Source organism: Nerophis ophidion, linkage group LG07 (genome assembly GCF_033978795.1).
Source record: "Nerophis ophidion isolate RoL-2023_Sa linkage group LG07, RoL_Noph_v1.0, whole genome shotgun sequence".
NCBI lineage: Eukaryota > Metazoa > Chordata > Actinopteri > Syngnathiformes > Syngnathidae > Nerophis > Nerophis ophidion.
This window is the reverse complement of record NC_084617.1, coordinates 28,351,284-28,374,766: the sequence shown is the minus strand read 5'-3', so window position 1 is coordinate 28,374,766 and position 23,483 is coordinate 28,351,284. Positions and strand designations below refer to the sequence as shown.

The window sequence follows — 23,483 nt, the reverse complement described above, 5'->3', positions numbered from 1 at the left end:
ACAAACGTCAACATACTTTACACTGCATCATTTTGTGTGGCTTAAGTAGTTAATTTAGCCTGGCTCTGTGTGTATTTAAACTACATAACTGTTGCGATCCGCTGCACGGATCATTTGTCATTTAGATATTTGAGTTTGTTTGTGCACTTCCTGATTTGTTTCTGCCGCCATGGTTGCATATTTGTTTCACCTGTTCCTTGTTTCCGGACTCTCAGCTGCTTGTTGATTACCATTCTTATTTAAGCCTGCATTTTCTGTTACTCGCTCTCTGATCCTAATGTGGCGATCGCTAGGCTTGTTTCCCACAACAATGATGATGCATTCTCCCGACTTTGGTAATCCTGTTTTGTACTTGTTAGCTTCCACGCTATTCCTGTGGTTAGTTCCCAAGCCTCCGTGCTAGCGCTTTAGGTTTGTCTTTTCTACTTACAGTTGTGATCAAAATTATTCAACCCCCACACAATTTTGGTGTTTTAGCAAGTGGGACATTTATTCCGTATTTTGTTTATAGTCATATCAAATAAAGATGTGTCAAATGGACAAATGCAACATAAACTGTAACACCGATTGTAGCTGAGATAGGCGCCAGCGCCCCCCGCGACCCCGAAAGGGAATAAGCGGTAGAAAATGGATAGATGGATGGACTGTATTTTACAAAATACCAAAAAAGGAAATTTTTCTTAATATCTCATTGACAAAATGATTCAACCCCCTAGTTACGTGCATCTTTAGTACTTAGTAGAACACCCTTTGGCAGTAATTACATCCTTCAAACGTGATAGATAACCGGACACAAGCTTCTTGCAACGATCTACAGGTATTTTAGCCCATTCCTCTTGGGCAAAGGCCTTCTGTTCATTCATATTCTTGGGCTTGCGTGCTGCAACGGCCTTCTTCAAGTCCCACCACAGGTTTTCTATAGGATTTAGGTCTGGCGACTGTAAAGGCCACTCCAGAGTCTTCCAGCCCTTCTTATGCAACCACTCTGATGTTGATTTGGAGGTATGCTTGGGATCGTTGTCCTGTTGGAAGGTCCAACGTCTCCCAAGCCTCAGCTTCGTCACTGACTTCATGACATTTGAGGCTAATATATCCTGGTAAGAAATAGAATTCATAATGCCTTGAACGCGCTGGAGATTCCCGGTACCTGAGGCAGAGAAACAGCCCCAGAGCATGATTGACCCCCCACCATGGTTAACAGTAGGCAAGGTGTTCTTCTCTTTGTGAGCTTCATTTTTTATCCTCCAGACATAACGTTGATTCATAGGCCCAAAGAGTTGCAGTTTTGTCTCATCACTCCATAGAACAGTTTCCCAAAAAACATCTGGGGTTTGTCCAGATGATTTTTGGCATACTGGAGTCTATTTTCTTGTGACTGGTAGTCAGAAGTGGGGAGCGCCTGGGAGTTCTGGCATGGAGGCCTCCATCTCGTAGTGCGCGCCTTATTGTCTGGGACGAAACATATAAACAAAATACGGAATAAATGTCCAACTTGCTAAAACACCAAAATTGTGTGAGGGTTGAATAATAACTGTAGCTCCAGTGTTTCTGTTTCTTAGTCTGTTTTAATTTAATAAATCAACTGTTCTTACCTTTACGCTGTGTCCGAGTCTGAACTGCATCCTGGAAAAAGCACCTTAACCACCATGCCTCGCGATCGCCACATTAGGATCAGAGAGCGAGTAACAGAAAATGCAGGCTTAAATAAGGATGGTAATCAACAAGCACCTTAGAGTCTGGAAACAAGGAACAGGTGAAACAAATATGCAACCATGGCGACAGAAACAAATCAGGAAGTGCACAAACAAACTCAGAAATCTAAATGACAAACGATCCGTGCAGCGGATCGCAACAATAACTGCAATAAAACATATTTTAAATACAGTTTTTTTTTTGTTACAAAATAATTTAATCCCTTTCAATTAAACCGTTGTTGGAAGGTGGGATGCGTACTGTGTACCTGGGAATCTATACCGGTATTAATATTCTGTACTTTTGTGTGTGTTAATAAAATGCATTGTTTTCCATTATCAGGCATGTAATTTGAATTTAATGAAAAAGACTGAAAATAAGCCAGGGTTCCGCGGTGCCCTGGTGGGAAGACAAGGAGTGAAACTCCCACTGAAGCTCCTGGTTTTTCAGCAATTGAAAATGCAAATTATTGGCAAAAAAAAGCACAATTTAAAGATGTTTTAGTGTTTAAAGAATTGAGAAATGATCAACAGAGTTGACATAAATCAAGGTTCGTACACATTTTCCATGGCCAAATTCAAGGACTTTTTAAGGACTTTCAAGATCAATTTTCCAGTTATTCCAGAACCCTTCAAAAGGTAAAAAAAACAGTGTGAATCAATACGTAGCCTTGTTGTTTGAGGTCACCAAATGCTGTCTGTAGGAAAAATAGGGAAAATCTGCTAAAACCTGAGCCTAACATTGAACCAGCAGTTATCATTAACTGAATGGGGCCTAGAAAATTAAGTAGTGTTTCTGTAGACTATTCACTCGCATTAGTGTTTGCAAATGTGTCTTCATTTGTGATGTTTTTAAAATGTCTTGTTCTTTTTCTTACTCACAGCACTAAATGACATCGAACAGCACAGATTGTTCCACACCGTATTTGTGCTTGTAAACTGCATAATGTAATATAAATCCTCAAAATGTCAATGTGGAGAGGCGGAGCCGGCAGTCCGACAGCGAGGCAGGGCACGCCGGAGCCCGGCCCAAGATGGCGGCGAAGAGGCGTGGCCGGCAGTCCGGCAGCGAGGCAGGGCACACCGGAGCCCAGCTCAAGATGGCGGGGAGGAGGCGTGGACTGCGAGCAAGCAGTGAGGCGGGGTACGCCGGAATCAACCCCGCAAATATTATCAGGTGCGTGGGTCGCCCAGCTGGGCACAATTTAAATCTCCTCTCGCACTGTATAAAAGGGCAGCGGCCGTAAAGGCCAGGGGGGAGAGACGGAGAGAGAAGGAGCCAGAAGGAAGCGGATGCTGAACGCGAACAAGAGAGCCACAGGAAGACGAAGACGCACGCGACTGAAAAGGAGGAGCGGCAGAGGAAGCAGGAGACGGCAAGGCTGAAAAGCAACCCTGACAGACTTTTTATTATTGAAAAACAAAAGTGGGTCAAACCTGCGCCATAATGTCCTTTCTTGGTGGTCCTGAGAACCCGCACAACAGCAAGAGACGGTCACAGTCAATTTCACTCATTTATTAATTAAACAGTTCCACATTAACATAAGGATAATAAATTAAAGGAAAATATTGTGTTTGTTTCACAACACCTCAGTCACCTTTTATTAAGCATATCCTAGCCTTATAACTGTGGCTATGATAACAAATCAATTTTTAGTTGAGGAAAGTTCTTAACATTATAATTTATCATTGACAAACGCTTGCTTTTTTTCTTTCATAGCTCCTAAAAACTGTCTGTAATTAACATGTAATCTCGCGCTGATTTCCCAGTTCAGGTTTTGCATGCACCAATAGGTTAGCAAACAAAAATGTTGCTAACATTAGTTAACTTGTAGGGCTAGTAATCCCTGTGGCTTACCTTTCATATGACTCGAGAGAGCTGACTCTCCCATAGCGAAAAGCCGGATTTCCTTTTTTGCATTCTTTGCAGCAGGCTACATGTGGATTTGGTCCACATTGTATCCAAAGTTTGTATTCGTAATTTTCCATCTAATGTTCATTAAAACGACAACATGATGGACCGATGCACTACTGTCCTCTTGGGGGCGACAGAGCCGTATATACGACTCTGGCATGACAACAACCTAGTGTAAGGGCTTGTGCAAAGCCAACTGATTAAACATGTAGCTTTAATTTTTAAGGAGACTTATCTTATTTTTTGTCCATTTAATAATTAGCCCATTGAGACTGACTGCTGAGAAATATGATGAACATTTACAAGCATTTACAAGCACTTCACCCAAGATTCAAGCATTTTTCAAAACTTGAAAAACACAACATTAAAATCCACACATTTTCAAGGTTTTTAAGCACCCGTACAAACCCTGATAAATACATACCTCATGCATCCAAATTAATCACTATGCCTTTTTCAGTCTCTGTTATTTAGTCACTACAGTAATTCAGTGGCGGGCCGTGCCTTTCCCACCTCGGCCTTCAGTGGTATCCGACTTCAATGATTACCTCTCAAAATACCATAATTGATGTCACCACATGACCTTTGCTGGAGAAATACTATAAAGGAACACATTAACGCCCTCCTGTGTATTGAATCACCTCAACAGTGTCCAAAACGTGTTATTTTCTGGCACATCCATCCATCCATTTTCTACCGCTTATTCCCTTTTGGGGTCGCGGGGGGGTGCTGGCACCTATCTCAGCTACAATCGGGCGTAAGGCGGGGTACACCCTGGACAAGTCGCCACCTCATCGCAGGGCCTTTTCTGACACATTTAAAAATCAATTAAAACACATCAGCAATTAAAACATATCATATGCGGTACTGTCAAAATAAAAATTGCATAAAACATATTAAACGTGAAAAAATAAAATATTTGAACTCACAATTTGTAAGACCTATTTGACGCCGATTGAGCCAGTGGAACCCCTCGTCGTCGGCTAATTCGAGTGGAAATGGTGAGCATTTTCCCATTTAATCGCCAGAACAGCTGAGCTAGCCTCCGGGGTTGGCCGACATCGTTTCACAAGATTTAATGTCTCTTTAATTATCCTTCTAGAAAATGGCCTTGCAGATAGTTGACTGGGATGATAATGATATTTAGCTGAAGATGGCAAGAAATGATATCACTCCGCCCGATCAATGCCATTTTTAATAATCCTATTCATTTTGAATACACAGACATGTGAATGAAGGTCAAACTTAGTCAACAGCCATACATGTCACACTAAGAGTGGCCGTATGAACAACGCCAACACTGTTATAAATATGTGCCATATGGTAAAACCACACTAAACAACAATGACAAACACATTTCGGGAGAATGTTTGTACCGCAACACAACAAAAACACAACAAAAACACAACAGAACAAATTCCCAGAATTCCCTGCAACACCAACTCTTCCGGGATGCTACAATATATATGCCACCTAATCAACGTTTTGTTCTCTTTCTCTGCTATCCCGGTCTGGTTACGGCGCAACACTTCCCGCTTCCTGCTAAAGTGTAACTTGTGAATGGAAACTCACTTTGGAATGACAAGTGAGTAGTCAATCACAGTCTAATTAACATCAGGCTACCTAGATAGGCAACTGTCAACAACGTCTGATCTGATTGGCTATCTCAACTGTCTCAACTCTGTGTGTTCTCAAATTGATCAGCTTGCGGTCCCGATGAGTATCCAATCGCAGGACCCGTAAATGTCACGTTCAACCATAGGCCAGCTAGAGGGACTTACTCACAACAACTTTTGATCTGAATGGCTATCGCAACTGTCTATCAACTGTCTGTCCCCGTTTACTTACAGTGCATGGACGCCCGCATTGTTGATTCTGAAGGCTCCGGAAGATTTCGTACAGCATGGCAACATAAGCTAGCTGAATTCTGATTGGATACAAACTAAAACTAAAAACAACAGCACTGAAAGGAGCATTGTATGACATGAAGAAAATATGAATACTTTTAGATATTTAGGGAAAGTACATTTAAAAAAATATGTATCTTTACTTATGATCATGATTTCTGGTTATGTTAGGCCAGCCGAGAAGACCTTGCTGGCCGTGACGACCTACCACTGCAGTAATTACAACTTGTGTTCATATCCACAGGAACTACATGGGTTAGCCTACGCAATACAATATTTACAACCTTACTAGTGTTCCCTTCACACCCACATATGGTTCATATAGTTATTGACATTATTTACCCATTATTATGTCTGTTTCAGGCAGTGTTATTTAGTCACTACACTGATTGAAACTTGTGTTTGAATCCACAGGAACCACATGGGTTAGCCTACTCCATACAGTATATACAACCTTACTAGTGTTCACTTCACAGCCACAGATGGTTCGTATTGTTATTGACACAATAACAATACGAACCATACTATGGCTGTTCAGCACTTGTGAAACTAGCCTAAGGTTGTTACTACTTGTGTGGCAGTAGCCTAACCCATGTGGTTAGTACTAGTGGGGGTGTATAATGTAGCCGGAAGAGTTAGGGATGCATTGGATTCTGGGTATTTGTTCTGTTGTGTTTATGTTGTGTTACAGTGCGGATGTTCTACAGAAATGTGTTTGTCATTCTTGTTTGATGTGGGTTCACAGCGTGGCGCATATTAGTAAGAGTGTTAAAGTTGTTTATATCACAACCCTCAGTGTACCCTGTATGGCTGTTGAACAAGTATGCCTCGCAGTCGCTTGCATGCTGAGTCAGCAGCCGCAATCTAGATGTGGCGGGCCGGCACTCAGATACCAAAGTATTAAGGCGGAGGTGACGACATGGTCGAGTGGACGTTTAAGGCATTGCCATCACGGCACGCCCTCAATATTGTTGTCGGGGTGAAAATCTGAGAATGTTATCCTGGGTAGATTTCTGGGAGAGGCACTGAAATATGGAAAACCTCCCGGAAAAATGGGGCGGTCGGCAAGTATGCAGTTGAGCTGCATCAGAGTGATCCAAGAGCCGCATGCGGCTCCGGAGCCGCGGGTTGCCAATCCCTGACCTAGTTATTGACATCATTTACACATTGCTATGTCGGTTTCATTCACTATGTTATTTAGTGGAGTCCCCCAAGGCAGTATACTAGGACCTTTACTGTTCCTAATATACGTAAAGGACATGCCATCAGTATGCGACTGTGAATTGTTCCTGTTTGCGGATGACTCGGCCCAGCTTGTAAATTGGCGTGGACAAGTCACAGGTGGAACAAATTCTCAGTGCTGAACTCCTTAATATTTGCACCTGGCTCGCTGACAACAAGCTATCCATACACTTGGGTAAAATGGAAACCATCCTATTTGGGTCCCATATCAACCTTAAGAAAGTCAGTGACTTCCCTATAAAAGTGGGTGACATTATCACCAGGAAAGATGAGATCCCCTACCTAGGTTCCATTCTAGAGGCTAATCTTTCCTGTGATAAAATGGCAACCAAGGTAATCAAAAAGGTCAACCAAGGAACGAGATTCCTCTACAGAATCTGGTCAACAAAAGCACCTTGAAAATTCTAGCGGGAAATCTCATTCAGCCCTTTTTCGATTACACTTGCACCTCCTAGTACCCCAGCACCTCCAAAACCCTCAAATCTAGACTCCAAACATCTCAGAACATCTTAGACCTCCACCCCAGATCACACCTCACTCCAACCCACTTCTCCGAAGTGGGCTGGCTCAGGGTGGAGGACAGAGTAAAACAACTTGCACTGAGCCTAGTCTATAAAATCCGCTACACCTCCCTGATACCGAAGTACATGTCAAACTACTTCCTTAACGTAAATGACCGCCATAACCACAACACAAGGGGGAGCTCCACAAACCACGTTAAACCCAGATTCGATCCAACAAAGGTCCAAACTCATTCTCTTTCTATGCCACATCAATGTGGAATGCACTCCCAACAGGTGTAAATGTAAGTGCATCTCTATATTCCTTCAAAACCGCTCTAAAACAACACCTCCAGGCAACTTTAACCCTTTACTAACACCCTCCTCCATTCACATCCCATCTCCCTGGATTATAAATAACCTAATGTAAATAATCAAATGCACTTCTAATGTATTTACTTGTTCTTATGCTATCTGAACTCACTATGTTCTCTGCTCGCTGTACGACCTACACTGTTTCAATGTCCATTTCTCTGTTGATGCAATTGTTGATGACTGAAGTACTGATATCCAGCAAAGTTCCACATCCCACCCCCCGGATTGTAAATAATGTAAATAATTCAATGTATATACTATGATGATTAACTTGTGTGATGACTGTATTATGCTGATAGTATATATTTGTACCATGAATTGATTAACGTGGACCCCGACTTAAACAAGTTGAAAAACTTATTCGGATGTTACCATTTAGTGGTCAATTGTACGGAATATGTACTGAACTGCACAATCTACTGATAAAATGTATCAATTAATCAATCAATCAAAAACATTCACAACAGTAATTACAACTTGTGTTCACATCCACAGAAACCACATGAATTATTTACTCTACACCAGGGGTCAGGAACCTTTTTGGCTGAGAGAGCCAAAAATCCAAATATTTTCAAAATGTATTTCCGTAAGAGCCGTATAATTTTTTTTCAACACTGAACACAACTAAACGCGTGCATTTTGAAGTAAGACCAACATTTGTAGAGTATAACAGGTCTCTTATTTTTTGTAATAACATATTTATATTCTGAAGCTAAATGTGGAGGGGGCGTGGCATGCGGGCCTGCAGCGAAGCGGGGTGTACCAGGAACATAGAAGGCCCACCTGGGCCTTGTTATCTAATCACCTGTCGCTCTGTTATACGCAGCAGCCAGGAAGAGAGACGGGGTTGGGGCTGGAGCCGGAGCGCGAGCGAGAAGGAAAGAGAAAAAGACAATTGCTGGAAAGCAACTGAGAGTCTTATTTAAAAATAAAACAATATTTAAACCCTGAAACAGGCTCTCATGTCGGTGCTTGGTGGTCTGAAGAACCCCCAGGATTGCTAGCCCCACATTAACCAATAATAAATAAATAACTTCTTACCATTTGCAACTTCTTCAACAGGTGCAGTAGAAAATGAATGGATGGATTAAAAATGAATGTTTTATATTTTGAACGTTATTTTTAACACTGTGATTACAAGTGAAATTATTCATTACTTATCTTGTTAAGCAATGTCAGCTCAGATTTATCCGAGAGCCAGATGCAGTCATCAAAAGAGCCACATCTGGCTCGCGAGCCATAGGTTCCCTACCCCTGCTCTAGACAATACTTGCAACCTTACTAGTGTTCACTTTACAGCCACATATGATTCATCTAGTTATTTACATTATATACACATTATTATGTCTGTTACAGTCACTATGTTATTTATTCACTAAAGTAATTACAACTTGTGTTCACATCCACAGGAACCACATGGGTTAGCATACTCTATACAGTATTTACAACCTTACTAGTGTACACTTCACAGCCACAGATGGTTCATCTAGTTATTTACATTGTCTCCACATTACTTTGCTTCATTCACACATTACTTTGGCATTTTTGCTTCGGTGGCTCACACATGAGCCTTCCTGGAAAATTTCTGAGCAGCTTGCATTTTCCTTTTTGTTTCTGCTTTAGTGGATTCTGCCTTGGATTTTATAGCAGACTTCTGTCTCTTTGACTCCCTCTCCACTTCTATCTGGTCCAAGTGAAAAAAATATAAAGAGTCCATTACAATGTTTATTCTATTTGCTAACTTCCTCTGGCTGAATAGCCATTTCTGATTTAAAGCATGAAAAAACAAATATCTTGCAGTCATGTTGTTTATGTTTCAAAATGGTTCAATGTCAAAATATAAACAGTAGAAATAATGAACAAATTCAAAGACTATCTTGATGTAAAACACCAATGAAAATTATATGTAGCAATGAAAAATCCCTCTTCTCTTCCCCGAATCTCTCGTCGTCATTTGGGATGTCTATTGTTATGTCCCTTCCTGGTTTAATGACCCACCCTATCATGCCTCTGATTGGCCTGTCCCTAATGTTTTGCCTGAATTTAAACCAATCGTGACTAATCATAGCAAACCAACCAACCAATCAAGGATGTTCTTATACATAAACCAACCAATCCACAATACACTAGCATGTAGCTTAGCTAACCGCTACATGGGTCTAAAAATAGCTAAGCTATGGAAATCACTACTTCTTTAAAAAGTAACAAGGCTACTGCCAAGCTACTGCAAAATGTAGTTAAGCTACGCAGCTTGGATTTTTAAGTTAATCAATGTTAATGGACAGCCGTAGTTTTTACCACTGCAGCTGCAAACCGCAATAAATTATCCAAAACCTTACTCATTATGGTAAAACCGCAGTTGTTGGCAAGTATGGCAAAGAGACGGATCAAGATTTTAACTCGTTGTAAATCGCCATGTAAAATCACTAATGCTAATGGGTAGTATGTCAATAGCACATCTAATGTAAATTAGCATCAAGCTAGCGCATTTTGGGAAAATTGGAGTCTTACTTTACTTACGTTGGAATGTCTTTTGCGTCAATTTCTTTGTTGGCGTTAAAAAATACAATATTAGCTTTTGATACAATTTGGCTCAGTTATTGGGATTTTGAATGTTTGTTTCCGATAATTGACCATTAAATGGTGGTATGTGCATTGAAATATGTACTTTTGGGCACCGATTCATGTCAAAACCAACGGTGCCATGTTTCGGTACCTGGGTTGCGGGTGACGTCACGCCCGGTTGCCAAATTGCAAATCAACATTTGGTGATCACTCCAGCAGCACTGAGAGCAGACTCAGCTAAATCACCCCGAGGTGATGTTGCATTTTTTAAAGCCAAAAAATTGACAAAAAACACTCCTAAGTAAAGTAAGGCTCCACTTTTTCCAGAATCCACTAACCTGATGCTAATATACATAGGCTTTGCTATTGGCATGCAACTGATTAGCATTAGCAATTTCAACACCTCCAGATTTTTTAATGACAACTACAACTAAGATACACGCTACAGTCCAACAGCTAGTGTGTAATAAGTACGATACTTACAGTATTAACACTCTTTAGGGTGCAACAGAAAGCAACACACCATAAACTGTACACTACTGCGATGCAAATTATTGTCATACTTGCAAATGAGACTCAGAAATGTGATAACACAAATTGTAACAACTGGACAACAGTCATCCCAATCAGCTAATTTTTAAATGTTGCAATAAAAATGAGACTTTATCATCAAAAATAAATGTTTGTTATAAAACACCAAAAATGGGCTTGTCAAAAACCCCCAATTGATTTTCAAATAAATCACGATTCTTATTTGTAACGATCCTTTATCAATTAAAAACAAATCAAAATCAATTTAAGAATAGATGAAACGATTTAAGAATAAATAAAACAATTTTTTTCTTTCCAAATCGGCAAATGGTATTGTTGAAGTGGACTCCCCTATTTGCTGTATAGGTAAGAAAGTAATTAAAATATGTCTATTTTATGGAGAAATGTAGCTAATTATAGAATTGGCACAGGAACCACGGCAACTGCCGTGACCGCCATTGTTATTTGTCGTAAATCCCTAAAAAATTTACAAACATTTGCGGCAAAAACAGTCCGTGACCACACTTGACTTTTTACTTGTTAATGGACGATGGATGTAACAGTAAACGGTATAGTGACTACCGTATTTCCTTGAATTGCTGCAGGGCATATAGTATGCGCCTGCCTTGAATTACTGCCGGGTCAAACTCGCTTCGTAAAATAATTAGCGCATGCTTAGTATTACCGCCTGGTCAAACTCGTAAAGTCACAAGTTACACTTCCCCTGTCATCATTTTCAAAATGGAGGAGGCTGATTTCAATACCGGTAATTTGAAATCGCATAAAGGGAAGAAGATTATGAGTTATTCAGTAGGATTTAAGGTCCAAGCTTACATCACACTCAAATTTTTACTGCATACCTTTGGTAAGTGCCGTAGTGAGAAGAGGTTTTAAAATAATTAGCGCATGCTTACTTTTACCGCATGCCTTTGGTAAGCGCAGGAGTGAGAAGAGGTTTTAAATTAATTAGCGCCCCGGCGGCAATTCAAGGAAATACGGTATTTGCGATAAAATTCCTGATGGTTAGTAATACCGTCTAAGTTTTTAATTACACAAAAACATCACTTATCAATGCATTTTAAGCAACACTAAATCAGGTGCATAAATACTTGCGTCGTTTGGCTTGATAATCCTGGAGAACAAGCCACACAGAGTTTGCAGCGGAGATTTCCCGTTGGAGTAAACGGAGCCAAGATCTTGGTTTAACGTATTTTTCCCTCACTTTATGGTGTTTGTTTGAGAGCGCGCTGCTGTGTTTGGATGGAGACAGGTGTGGACAATATTGGAGACAGACACACTTGTCCCCACACTAAAAGTATACAGGGAAGGAAAAAACTAATTAATGTTGCTTTAATTTTATCAATACAGCGTTCAACAGCTGCTTCGACTGAGAGTTAATGAGATAAGGAAGCATGCAGCTGGTGATGTGTCTTGAATTTTGTCACAACTTATTTATAAAGTCTTTAGTTTGTTTACTTAAATGTTCACTCGTCCTTTATTTTACTGCAAACTGCATCAGTGTTTAAATAACATCAATACTACCTCAAATGTTTTGTCATCTCATTGAAGTGAACAAAGGCTGTAAATATTGTGTATTCGACGTGAGAGGTATCACTCTATTTATTTTTTATTTTTTTGTTTGTTTTGGCCAAACTGTTGTACTGAAACACGATGGAGGCATTGAAAAAGAAAAAAGCTTGTTTATTAGACTTCATCTTCATTACCGAAACTGCTTTGTGTTTTCTTTTGATATTACAAAGTAAATGCCATGTTGTTTTTTTTTTGCATTACTTGTGTTTTTTCATGTCACCAACTTCAAAAATCATTCATGTGTCACAGCATTTTGTTAATGTTTTATTCTGTATAATTAATTACTATTCGACATATTTCTGGTCAATCTCTTAATGGATCCGTCCAAATAAAGTTTCTACATGTACATAAAAATGTACATCACTGAAGAAAAAAATTAAAACAAAACGTTTAAAAAAAGCTTCCCTCCATCAAGATGTAAAAATAGAGACAATGACAAAAAACTGATAAGTTGATACTATTAAAAGAATTAAAAAATAATAATATGTGTCTTCACATATATGGGTAATGTTTATCTATAGGCTTTTTATTAAACACTACAACACATGGACAAAGATAAGACTCCCCGAAGGAAAGTTATGTGGTCAGATGAAACAAAAATTGAGCTGTTTGGCCACAATACCAGCAATATATTTGAAGGAGAAAATGTGAGGCCTTTAATCCCAGGAACACCACACCTACCATCAAGTATGGTGGTGGTATTATTATGCTCTGGGCCTGTTTTGCTGCCAATGGAACTGGTGCTTTGGATTAGACAATGAAAAAGGAGGATTACCTTCAAATTCTTCAGGACAAACTAAAATTATTAGCCTAGAGGTTGGGTCTTCGGCGCAGTTGGGTGGTCCAACAGGACAATGACCCCAAACACACATCAAAAGTGGCAAAGGAATGGCTAAATCAGGCGAGAATTAAGGATTTAGAATGGCCTTCCAAAAAGCCGTGACCTAGACATGTGGACAATGCTGAAGAAACAAGTCCATGTCAGAAAATCAACACATTTAGCTGAACTGCAGCAATTTTGTCAAGAGGAGTGGTCAAAAATTCAAGCAGAAGTTTGCCAGAAGCTTGTGGATGGCTACCAAAAGTGCCTCATTGCAGTGAAACTTGCCAAGGGACATGTTACCAAATATTAACATTGCTGTATGTATACTTTTGACCCAGCAGATTTGGTCACATTTTCAGTAGACCCATAATAAATTCATAAAAGAACCAAACTTCATGAATGTTTTTTGTGACCAACAAGTATGTGCTCCGATCACTCTATCACAAAAAAAAAGAGTTGTAGAAAGTATTGGAAACTCAAGACAGCCATGACATTATGTTCTTTACTAGTGTATGTGCAACACTTGCCTTGACCTACAAAGTAAAAATTTGAGGCCTGCCAATGTTATTAAAAAGTATTGATTATGAACTGAGATCTATTCTGAATCAAAAATCGATCCCGAATTTCATCGTTAACCCCAAGTCAGGAAAATAATCGAATCGTGTGGTGCCCAAAGATTTATAGCCCTTTTGTTAAATACCGGTACCGGTTTTGAATGTGAACGGCACTACTGCCAACGAGTCCGGGGTCTCACCCAAGGCCAACAGGGATAGGTTCCTGCTGACCTCTGACCCTAAACAATGCAAGTCATATCAAAGTTACCGCGGTAAAAGTGTTGCGACGGTTAAGAAACCGGAAGTTGTCCGTAAACATGTGCATTGTGTCATCAGGTGGAAGGCGAGCTACTACGGCATCTCCGTCCTTCCTCCTGACAAGCCCGGTCTCGGCGTGACGGCTCAGACAGGGGAGGAGCAGATTGTAACTTCAAACACGCTTTAAAGAGCAGAATCATCCACCGGTAATGGAAGTTGGAGTGATAAGACCTGCTTTTTATTTGTTGAAGGCTTCTAAAACTAATCCTGCCTTTGCAATTAAGGACGTCAGACATGAGAGTTTTGCTTTTGTAATAGATATTGCTCCTCAATTTGCACAACATTTCTTTCATGGATTTTTCATTTTTGTCTTGCTCTAATCCCCTCATGCCACCTTATTACGCAAGTCCTGCTGTTATATAAGCACACTGTCTTTGTCTATGTTGTCCATCTTTTACTGCACACTACAGTGGGTCTGGCTTCGCTTTTGCCTCGTTCTCCGGGTGACTTAGGCAAATATGTTGTACAAACAAAGACACATACCGATGCACATACACACTATTATTCATACATACGTACATACAAGTATGTGCACACATTGGTACTTACCCACATACATAGGTACCTACACTCCCACATCCATAAACAAAAAAAGGCCATACGTACACACACAACGTCGGCGGCGGCCATGACCAAGAAGAACGCGGAGTTGGAATATAATTACAACACTTTATGTACATATCTATATAATATTTACATATTTATATAATATGTAACTACAATCTCCATTCACAGACAGAATCCCATTGCTTTTTTGAGCGGTTGAGCCAGTCAAAAGCCGAAAAAAAATAATAAAAATAAAATGTTTTTATTTGTTTTTACATTTTTTATTTTTTATTTTATTTTTGGCGGCCGTAATTCTTTCGTGGCGGGCCGCCACAAATAAATGAATGTGTGGGAAACCCTGATATCTATACATATATATATATATATATATATATATATATATATATATATATATATAAATACACACACATATATATATACACACATATATATATATATATATATAGATATATATATATATATATATATATATATATATATATACACACATACTGTATATACATACATACATACACACACACACACACACACATATATATATATATATATATATATATATATATATATACACATACTGTATATACATACATACATACACATACATACACACACACACACATATATATATATATATATATATATATATATATATATATACACATACTGTATATACATACATACATACACATACATACACACACACATATATATATATATATATAATTTATATATTTATATATCTATATATATACACACACATATATATATATACATATACACATACTGTATATACATACATACATACACACACACACACATATATATATATATGTACACAATTTGGGTAAAACACGACACACCAAAAAATCTAAACCTACTGTTACTATACTATAACAATCTACAAGGTTAATACAGTTTGCTTCCCTTTCTTCCCCTCCATTTTTCTGCTTTCTTTTGTATGTCAAATTGTCATTACATATATAAATTGTTGCATTTGAAACAATTGCATTGTTGATAGTAGATGTAATTATTTTTATTGTTCATTATCAATAGCGCTATTTCTACTGTTTTTTTTTTTGCTCCATTTCTAGTGCAATAATGTTTATTGCCATTTCTGTTTTATTAATGTTTATTTCACAAACTGCTTCTTTACTATCTCTTTTACGATCATATTTGTACATATTGTAGTTGCTGACCTTGTTGTTTAAAATCAATTTATCAAAGCCACATACAAATAAGACAACATGAGAAGTATCCAACATTTCTCTTTTGTAAAGTAAATTTGTACAACAGATATGATCATCTACAGCAGGGTTTTCAGACACGCGGCCATGGGCCTATTGCGGCCAGCGAGACGTTATTTTGCGGCCCGCACCTTGATATGTAAATTTTGTGTTAGTGTGGCCCGCGAGTTTTATATGAATGTCGCTTGACAGTGTCATATTTGCTATAATTACCAACCCTCACGAATTTTCCGTGAGACTTCGGAATTTCAAGGCAGTCATTCAAAGGTTCTCATTCCCGCGAACATCTGTCAGTTTTCAGCCAAACAACAATGTTCAATGGGTGCCGTGTTGACACTGCCTTTGACGCCCTCTACATCTTGTACTAACAGCGTACTATTCCAGACATTTCTGTATTTTGCTTTTCTGAACACAAGTCATAGCATCCACCTTTTCATCAAACTTAAAGTCTCAGCCACATGTTCTGTAAGGTTTCTGCTAACACGTGTCAGTGACTGCAAGGCATACTTACAGGTCACACTGATGGTGGCTGTATAAACAAGTTTATAATTGTAGGTCTGTCTATCTGTGTTGGCCCTACGATGAGGTGGCGACTTGTCCAGGGTGTACGCCGCCTTCCGCCCGATTGTAACTAAAATAGGCCCCAGCACCTCCCGCGACCACAAAGGGAATAAGCGGTAGGAAATGGATGGATGGATGGACAAATATGCGCCACATTGTGAACCCACAAAGAATGGCAAACACATTTCGGGAAAACATTCGCACTTTAACACAACATAAACACAACAGAACAAATACCCAGAATCCCATGCAGCCCTGACTCTTCAGGGCTACCACCAAACCCCGCCTCCCAACTCTGCCATCCCACCCTCCTCCCTGCGTTGGTGGAGGTGGATTGTTAGGGCTGCAAGGTGTTCTGGGTATTTCTTCTGTTGTGTTTATGTTGTGGTAGAGTGCAGATGTTCTCCCAAAATGTGTTTGTCATTCTTGTTTGGTGTGTGTTTACAGTGTGGCGCATATTTGTAACAGTTATAAACTTGTTATACGGCCACCCTCAGTGTGACCTGTATGGCTGTTCATCGAGTATTTCTTGCAGTCACTCACATGTTTCAACCTAAGTGCTGTGCTGTACACAACAAAGCCAGCACACTGCTAATATAATGTTAAGTCGATAGCGATGACATGTAGTAAAAGGCGGTAAAGTCAGCGCTAACACGGAACCCTTATGGCAGTGGTTCTCGACCTATTTTTTAGTGATGTAGCCCCTGTGAACATTTTTTCAATTCAAGTACCCCCTAATCAGAGCAAAGCATTTTTGAAATAGCCCTATGTCATCAGTTTCTGATTTATTAAATTGTATAACAGTGCAAAACATTGCTCATTTGTAGTGGTCTTTCTTGAACAATTTGGAAAAAAAGATATTAAAAATAACTAAAAACTTGTTGAAAAATAAACAAGTGATTCAATTACAAATAAAGATTTCTACACATCATCAACTCAAAGTGCCCTCTTTGGGGATTGTAATACAGATCCATCTGGATTCATGAACCTAATTCTAAACATTTCTTCACAAATGAAAAAATCTTTAACATCAATATTTATGGAACATGTCCACAAAAAATCTAGCTGTCAACACTGAATATTGCATTGTTGCATTTCTTTTCACAGTTTAGGAATTTACATGAATATTTTGTTGAAGTATTATTAAATAAATACATTTATAAAGGATTTCTGAATTGTTGCTATTTTTAGAATATTTAAAATAAATCTCACGTACCCCTTGGCATACCTTCAAGTACCCCCAGGGGTACGCATACCCCATTTGAGAACCACTACCTTATGGTATTGTTAACTGTGTGTGAATCAGGACTAATGTTTGGACAACGCCTACCCCATTAAATTGTCGGGAGATGCACTTATATTCGAGTGTCTCCTGGAAAAATGGGGAAATTAGATTAGTATGTATATTAATTTATTTAGTAATTTAATTTTATTTATTTATTTATTTTTATATTATTTGTCATGAAAAATGGATGTTTTTTGGGTTGGCGCACTAATTTTAAGTGTATATTGTGTTTTTTTTATGTTGATTTAATAAAAAAATAAATAAATAAATAAAAAATTATTCTGCGGCCAATCGAGCCGTGGCCCGGTGGTTGGGGACCACTGATATAATGTACACTGTTTTTTTTGTTTTTTACAGCATACAGTATTATTAAGTGGAAAAACGGTAGCATAGTTGTTGTTTTTTTTACGCTAAAATTCTGGCAACTAAGCGGTCATTTTTTTTTACAGTAGAATATACGGTTGTTGTTTCTCTGGTGTAATGCTGTAAATAGAAAAATGGTGCTACTGTTTTCCATCCATCCATTTTTTACCGCTAATTCCCTTTTGGGGACGCGGGGGGCGCTGGCGCCTATCTCAGCTACAATCGGGCTGTTTTTTTACAGTAAAATATATGGTTGTTGATGTTTTTATGGTGTATTACTGTATAAAGAAACATGGTACCACTGTTTTTTTACAGTAAAATATATGGCTGTTGATTATTTTATTTTTTTTCAAGATGGCGCTACTGTAGTGGCTGCTGTTGGCAGGAGCTCTGAGCTCTTGTGTCATCCTTTTGTTTTTCCCTCTTGTTTTCATGTGTTTTTATATTTTTTGCCTTTTGGTCCGGGACCCTTTGGGACTGTGTGACAAGGGGTGGCACTTTCGTGACCTCTGTGGTGCTTTTTATTTGTGGACTTCTGGATTTGCCTCCCTGGAGCCTTTTTGGCCTTGGAGACCAGCTGCTGGGTGTTTGCCACACCGGAGTCTGTTTGGAGGGACTGGAGGAGATGCGGACGAAGGGACAGGGGTGCGGAGCTCCGTGGTGTCTTGGTTGGCTGAGCAGGTGTCGGACACCTCGGTCTCCTTGGACGTATCCTCGCTCATCCATGCGGACTGGACACTGGCTGAGAGTTGGTTGGCGGCCGAGAGACGAGTCGGCTCTCTTGGTTGCTTAGTTGGGTCCGCTCCTGTCTCGGGCCATGCTCCCTCCACCCCAGAAGACGATGGCGTGGAACCACAGTGGATATGTGTGAGGCCACTACAGTGGATATGTGTGAAAGACCCCAGCCGTCACTGTGTGGGTTACATGGATCACTCAAGGAGGACATCACGTTGAGCAGGTTTGACTCTTTTTTTTTTTTTCAAGTACCGCTTCTGCGTCTGAGTCGATCGCACCGCTTCCCAGCGCCTCCTCCTCTCCTGCTCCTCTCAGCTGGCTTTTCGGCAGCCGATGACGTCGTCTTCCCCGGGGGGTCATCGTTCGCTCGGATGTGTACTATGGCTATGAGTTGTTGTTTTTTCCCTTGGCCTCAGTCTGGACCCCCTCTCCAGGGCCCAGGCTTAGACCGATTTTTTTATTTTATTTTATTTTATTTTAATCTTCATATTTTTTCTCCCATCCCCCCCTTGTTTACCTGTATCTCATCTTTTTTGTAAGGGGTGCTGGAAGCCGGCAGACCCATCAGCGATCCTGTTCTGTCTCCCTGTAAAGTTTGTCTGATCTTAAATGGGATTGTGCTGAAAATTGTAATTTTCCTAAAGGAACTCTCCTGAAGGAATAAATAGAGTACTCTCTAATCTAATCTAATCTAATTACTCTAAATAGAAAAATGGTACCATTGGTTTTTTTTACAGTAAAATATATGGTTGTTGTTTTTTATGGTGCAGTACTGTAAATAGACACATGGTACCACGTTTTTTTTAATGTTAAAATTATGGCTACTGAGCGGTTTTTTTTTTACAGAAAAATATATGGTTGTTGTTTTTGTAAAAAACACATTTTTTACAATAAAATACATGGTTGCTGCTGTTTATATGGTGTATTACTGTAAATAAAAGCATGTACCATGGTTTATTTACAGTAAAATATATGGTTGTTGTTGTTATGCTGTATTACTGTTCATAGAAAAATGGTGCCTCTGTTTTTTACAGTAAAATGTATGTATGTTTTTTTATGGTGTATTACTGTAATTATACAAATGGTACCATTGTTTTTACAGTAAAATCTATGGTTGTTGTTTTGTGACGTATTACTGTAAACAGACAAATGGTTTTGTTGTACTTCTGCAATGACAATAAAGACCATACCTACTGTTTTTAAAGTAAAATATGTGGTTGTTGTTTTTTATGGTGTATTACTGTAAATATTAACACAGTACCACTTTTTTTGCGTTAAAATTCTGCCGACAGAGCGTCTAGTTTGCTCCTGTAAAATCTATAGTTGCTGTTTTTACAGAGAAACAGCATCACTTTGAACAACAAAATGCTGGCGACAGCTTTTATTTAATTTTTTTACCGAAAATCTATTGTGATTTTTACAGTGTACAATTTAATAGATGACTTGTTTTGAAACCACAAGTCAATCAGATATTTATTCTTATAATAACAAAAACGGGTTGTAATTTATGATAATATAATGCAAACCCCGTTTCCATATGAGTTGGGAAATTGTGTTAGATGTAAATACAAACGGAATACAATGATTTGCAAATCTTTGTGTTCCGTTTATAATTTACATCTAACACAATTTCCCAACTCATATGGAAATGGGGTCTGTACAATTGGGAAGGATTCATATGGGCCCGTTCCTGAGGGGATCTCACGTGAGATAAAGAAGAAGTTACTGCATTTTTGCAATGTAGCGACCGACAATGCCACAAAATACATTTTTAAATATTCATTTCTCTCATGCACACTACTAAAATCTTCTCATGAACACTAATGAAATTGTGTCACACACTATTGAAATCCTCTCACAGACACGGCTGTTTATTTTTCTCTCATACACATTACTAAAAAGCTTTCACAAACACTACTGATTTTTTTTTTTCATACACACTACTAAAGTCCTCTCATACACAACTCCTGGAAACCTTTCCAACACATTGCTGAATGTTTTTTTTTCATACACAATACTTAAATCCTTACATACACACTAATAATTTCAGTAGTGTTCATGAGAGGTAATTCTGAATAATGTCCCTAACGGACCCTCATAAAAAGTATTCGTCCTTAATGTGATTAGTTCAAATACTATTGATAAATTGAGTTATTTGCATGAAATGATAAATCCACTGCAATAGTTTATGAGGAGAACGTCCATAGCATTTGTACTCGTATGTATTCTTCATTCATCACTCCAAACAACATTTGTAAGTTTTACAATATAACTAAAACAATTCTTACTTAGCAAACTGTCCCAAGTGTGATGTCTATAGGAGTGTTTTCATGCATATGTGTACGTGCTATCATAATGTAATCAAGTTAGCATTGTTAGCATAAGCTAATTAGTTAACACGTTTTTGAGTATCCGTCTCAGTATTATTAATTTACAATTGCAGTCTTTTTGTATTGTTTCAGTTTCACCAATTCCTCAGTAAATTCACCATAACGTCACCGTGGGGTTATTGAGTCTGTTTAGCTGATTAGAGAGCTTTTGTGTATACATACATACATACATATATATATATATATATATATATATATATATATATATATATATATATATATATATATATATATATATATATATATATATATATATATATATATATATATATATATATATATACACATATATATATGTATGTATGTATACACACATGCACTAACAGGGGTTAGTGCATGTGCCTCACAATACGAAGGTCCTGAGTAATGAGGGTTCAATCCCGGGCTCGGGATCTTTCTTTGTGGAGTTTGCATGTCCTCTCCGTGAATGCGTGGGTTCCCTCCGGGTACTCCGGCTCCCTCCCACTTCCAAAATTATGCACCTGAGGATAGGTTGATTGGCAACACTAAATCGGCCATAGTGTGTGAATGTGAGTGTGAATGTTGTCTGTCTATCTTTGTTGGCCCTGTGATGAGGTGGCGACTTTTCCAGGGTTTACCCCGCCTTCCGCCCGATTGTAGCTGAGATAGACACCAGCACCCTCCGCGACACCAAAGGGAAGAAGCGGTAGAAAATGGATGGATGGATATATATATATATATATATATATATATATATATATATATATATATATATATATATATATATATATATACAACTGGGAAGTTGGCACATTGTGTAAATGGTAAACAAAAACAGAATACAATGGTTTGCAAATCATTTTCAACTTATGTTCAATTGAATAGACTGCAAAGACAAGATACTTAATGTTCCAACTGAGAAACTTTTTTTTGCAAATAATCATTATCTTAGAATTTAATGGTAGCAACACATTGCAAACAAGTTGTTACAGGGTCATTTTTGCCTTTTTTGCCACTGTGTTACATGGCCTTTCCTTTTAACAACACTCAGTAAACAGGGAACTAAGAAGACCAATTTTTGAAGCTTTTCTGGTGGAATTCTATCCCATTCTTGCTTGATGTACAGCTTAAGTGGTTCAGCGGTCAGGGGTCCCTGTTGTGGTATTTTAGGCTTCATAATGCGTCACACATTTTCAATGGGAGACAAGTCTGGACTACATGCAGGCCAGTCTAGTACCCACACTCTTTTAGTATGAAGCTACGCTGTTGTAACACATGGCTTGGCATTGTCTTGCTGAAATAAGCAGGGGCGTCCATAATAACATTGCTTGGATGGCAACATATGTTGCTCCAAAACCTGTATGTACCTTTCAGCATTAATGGTGCCTTCACAGATGTGTAGGTTACCTATGCCTTGGGCACTAATAAATAAATGATAATGATAAATGGGACGGCGAGGCGCAGTGGGAGAGTGGCCGTGCGCAACCCGAGCGTCCCTGGCTCAATTCCCACCTAGTACCAACCTCGTCACGTCCGTTGTGTCCTGAGCAAGACACTTCACCCTTGCTCCTGATGGGTGCTGGTTGGCGCTTTGCATGGCAGCTCCCTCCATCAGTGTGTGAATGTGTGTGTGAATGGGTAAATGTGGAAGTAGTGTCAAAGCGCTTTGAGTACCTTGAAGGTAGAAAAGCGCTATACAAGTACAGCCCATTTATCATTTTACAGCCCATTTATAAATGTGTTGTACTTGTATATGTCATGACACGGAGTCGAACCCGCGTTTCCTCGGCAGCTGGAGCTGCGGCCGCCTCTGCTGACAGCGCGCCAAGATGCGCCTCCTTTGACAGCGCACTCAGACTTGTCCCCACTCGTGCTGAGGGCAGCACGCCTGCGCAGCAACAAGCCTGTGGTCAATCAACAATCGACACACCTGAACTTGATGAAAGGGAGCGGCATAAAGACCAGCAGACCCAAGGAACCTTTGCCAGAACGTCGCTAACCTTCCCGTAAGCTTCACGTCTGGCATCCCCTTCCCCGTGATTTCCTCACCTTTGCTTTGCTCTCTCTCTGTGTATCCCTGGTTCATGTCTCTTTGTGTGTTCACAGTGACTCCCCTGCCTCCCGTGATCAAGCCTTGTCCTTCGACATCCAACCGGATTCCTGACTGCCCTCCTCGATCCACGACCTCCCTGCTCGGACCCAGACTACACTGCCTCGCTCCTCCCCACGACCCATTGCCTGTCCACGAACTGCCTCTTCGTCTTGCCCCACGTGATTCGACGAAAGATTACAACCAACACTCACAGACAACAACCCTGGGTAACATTTACATTATTAATATTACACATAGTCACACTCATTCACTT

At 39.3% G+C, this 23,483-nt stretch overlaps 1 protein-coding gene across 3 annotated transcripts in view; it reads right to left on the bottom strand.

Moving 5' to 3' along the window:
• Positions 1-23,483, bottom strand: part of grin2aa (glutamate receptor, ionotropic, N-methyl D-aspartate 2A, a) — a 472,867-nt gene that overhangs the window by 61,718 nt on the left and 387,666 nt on the right. The window lies entirely within an intron of this gene.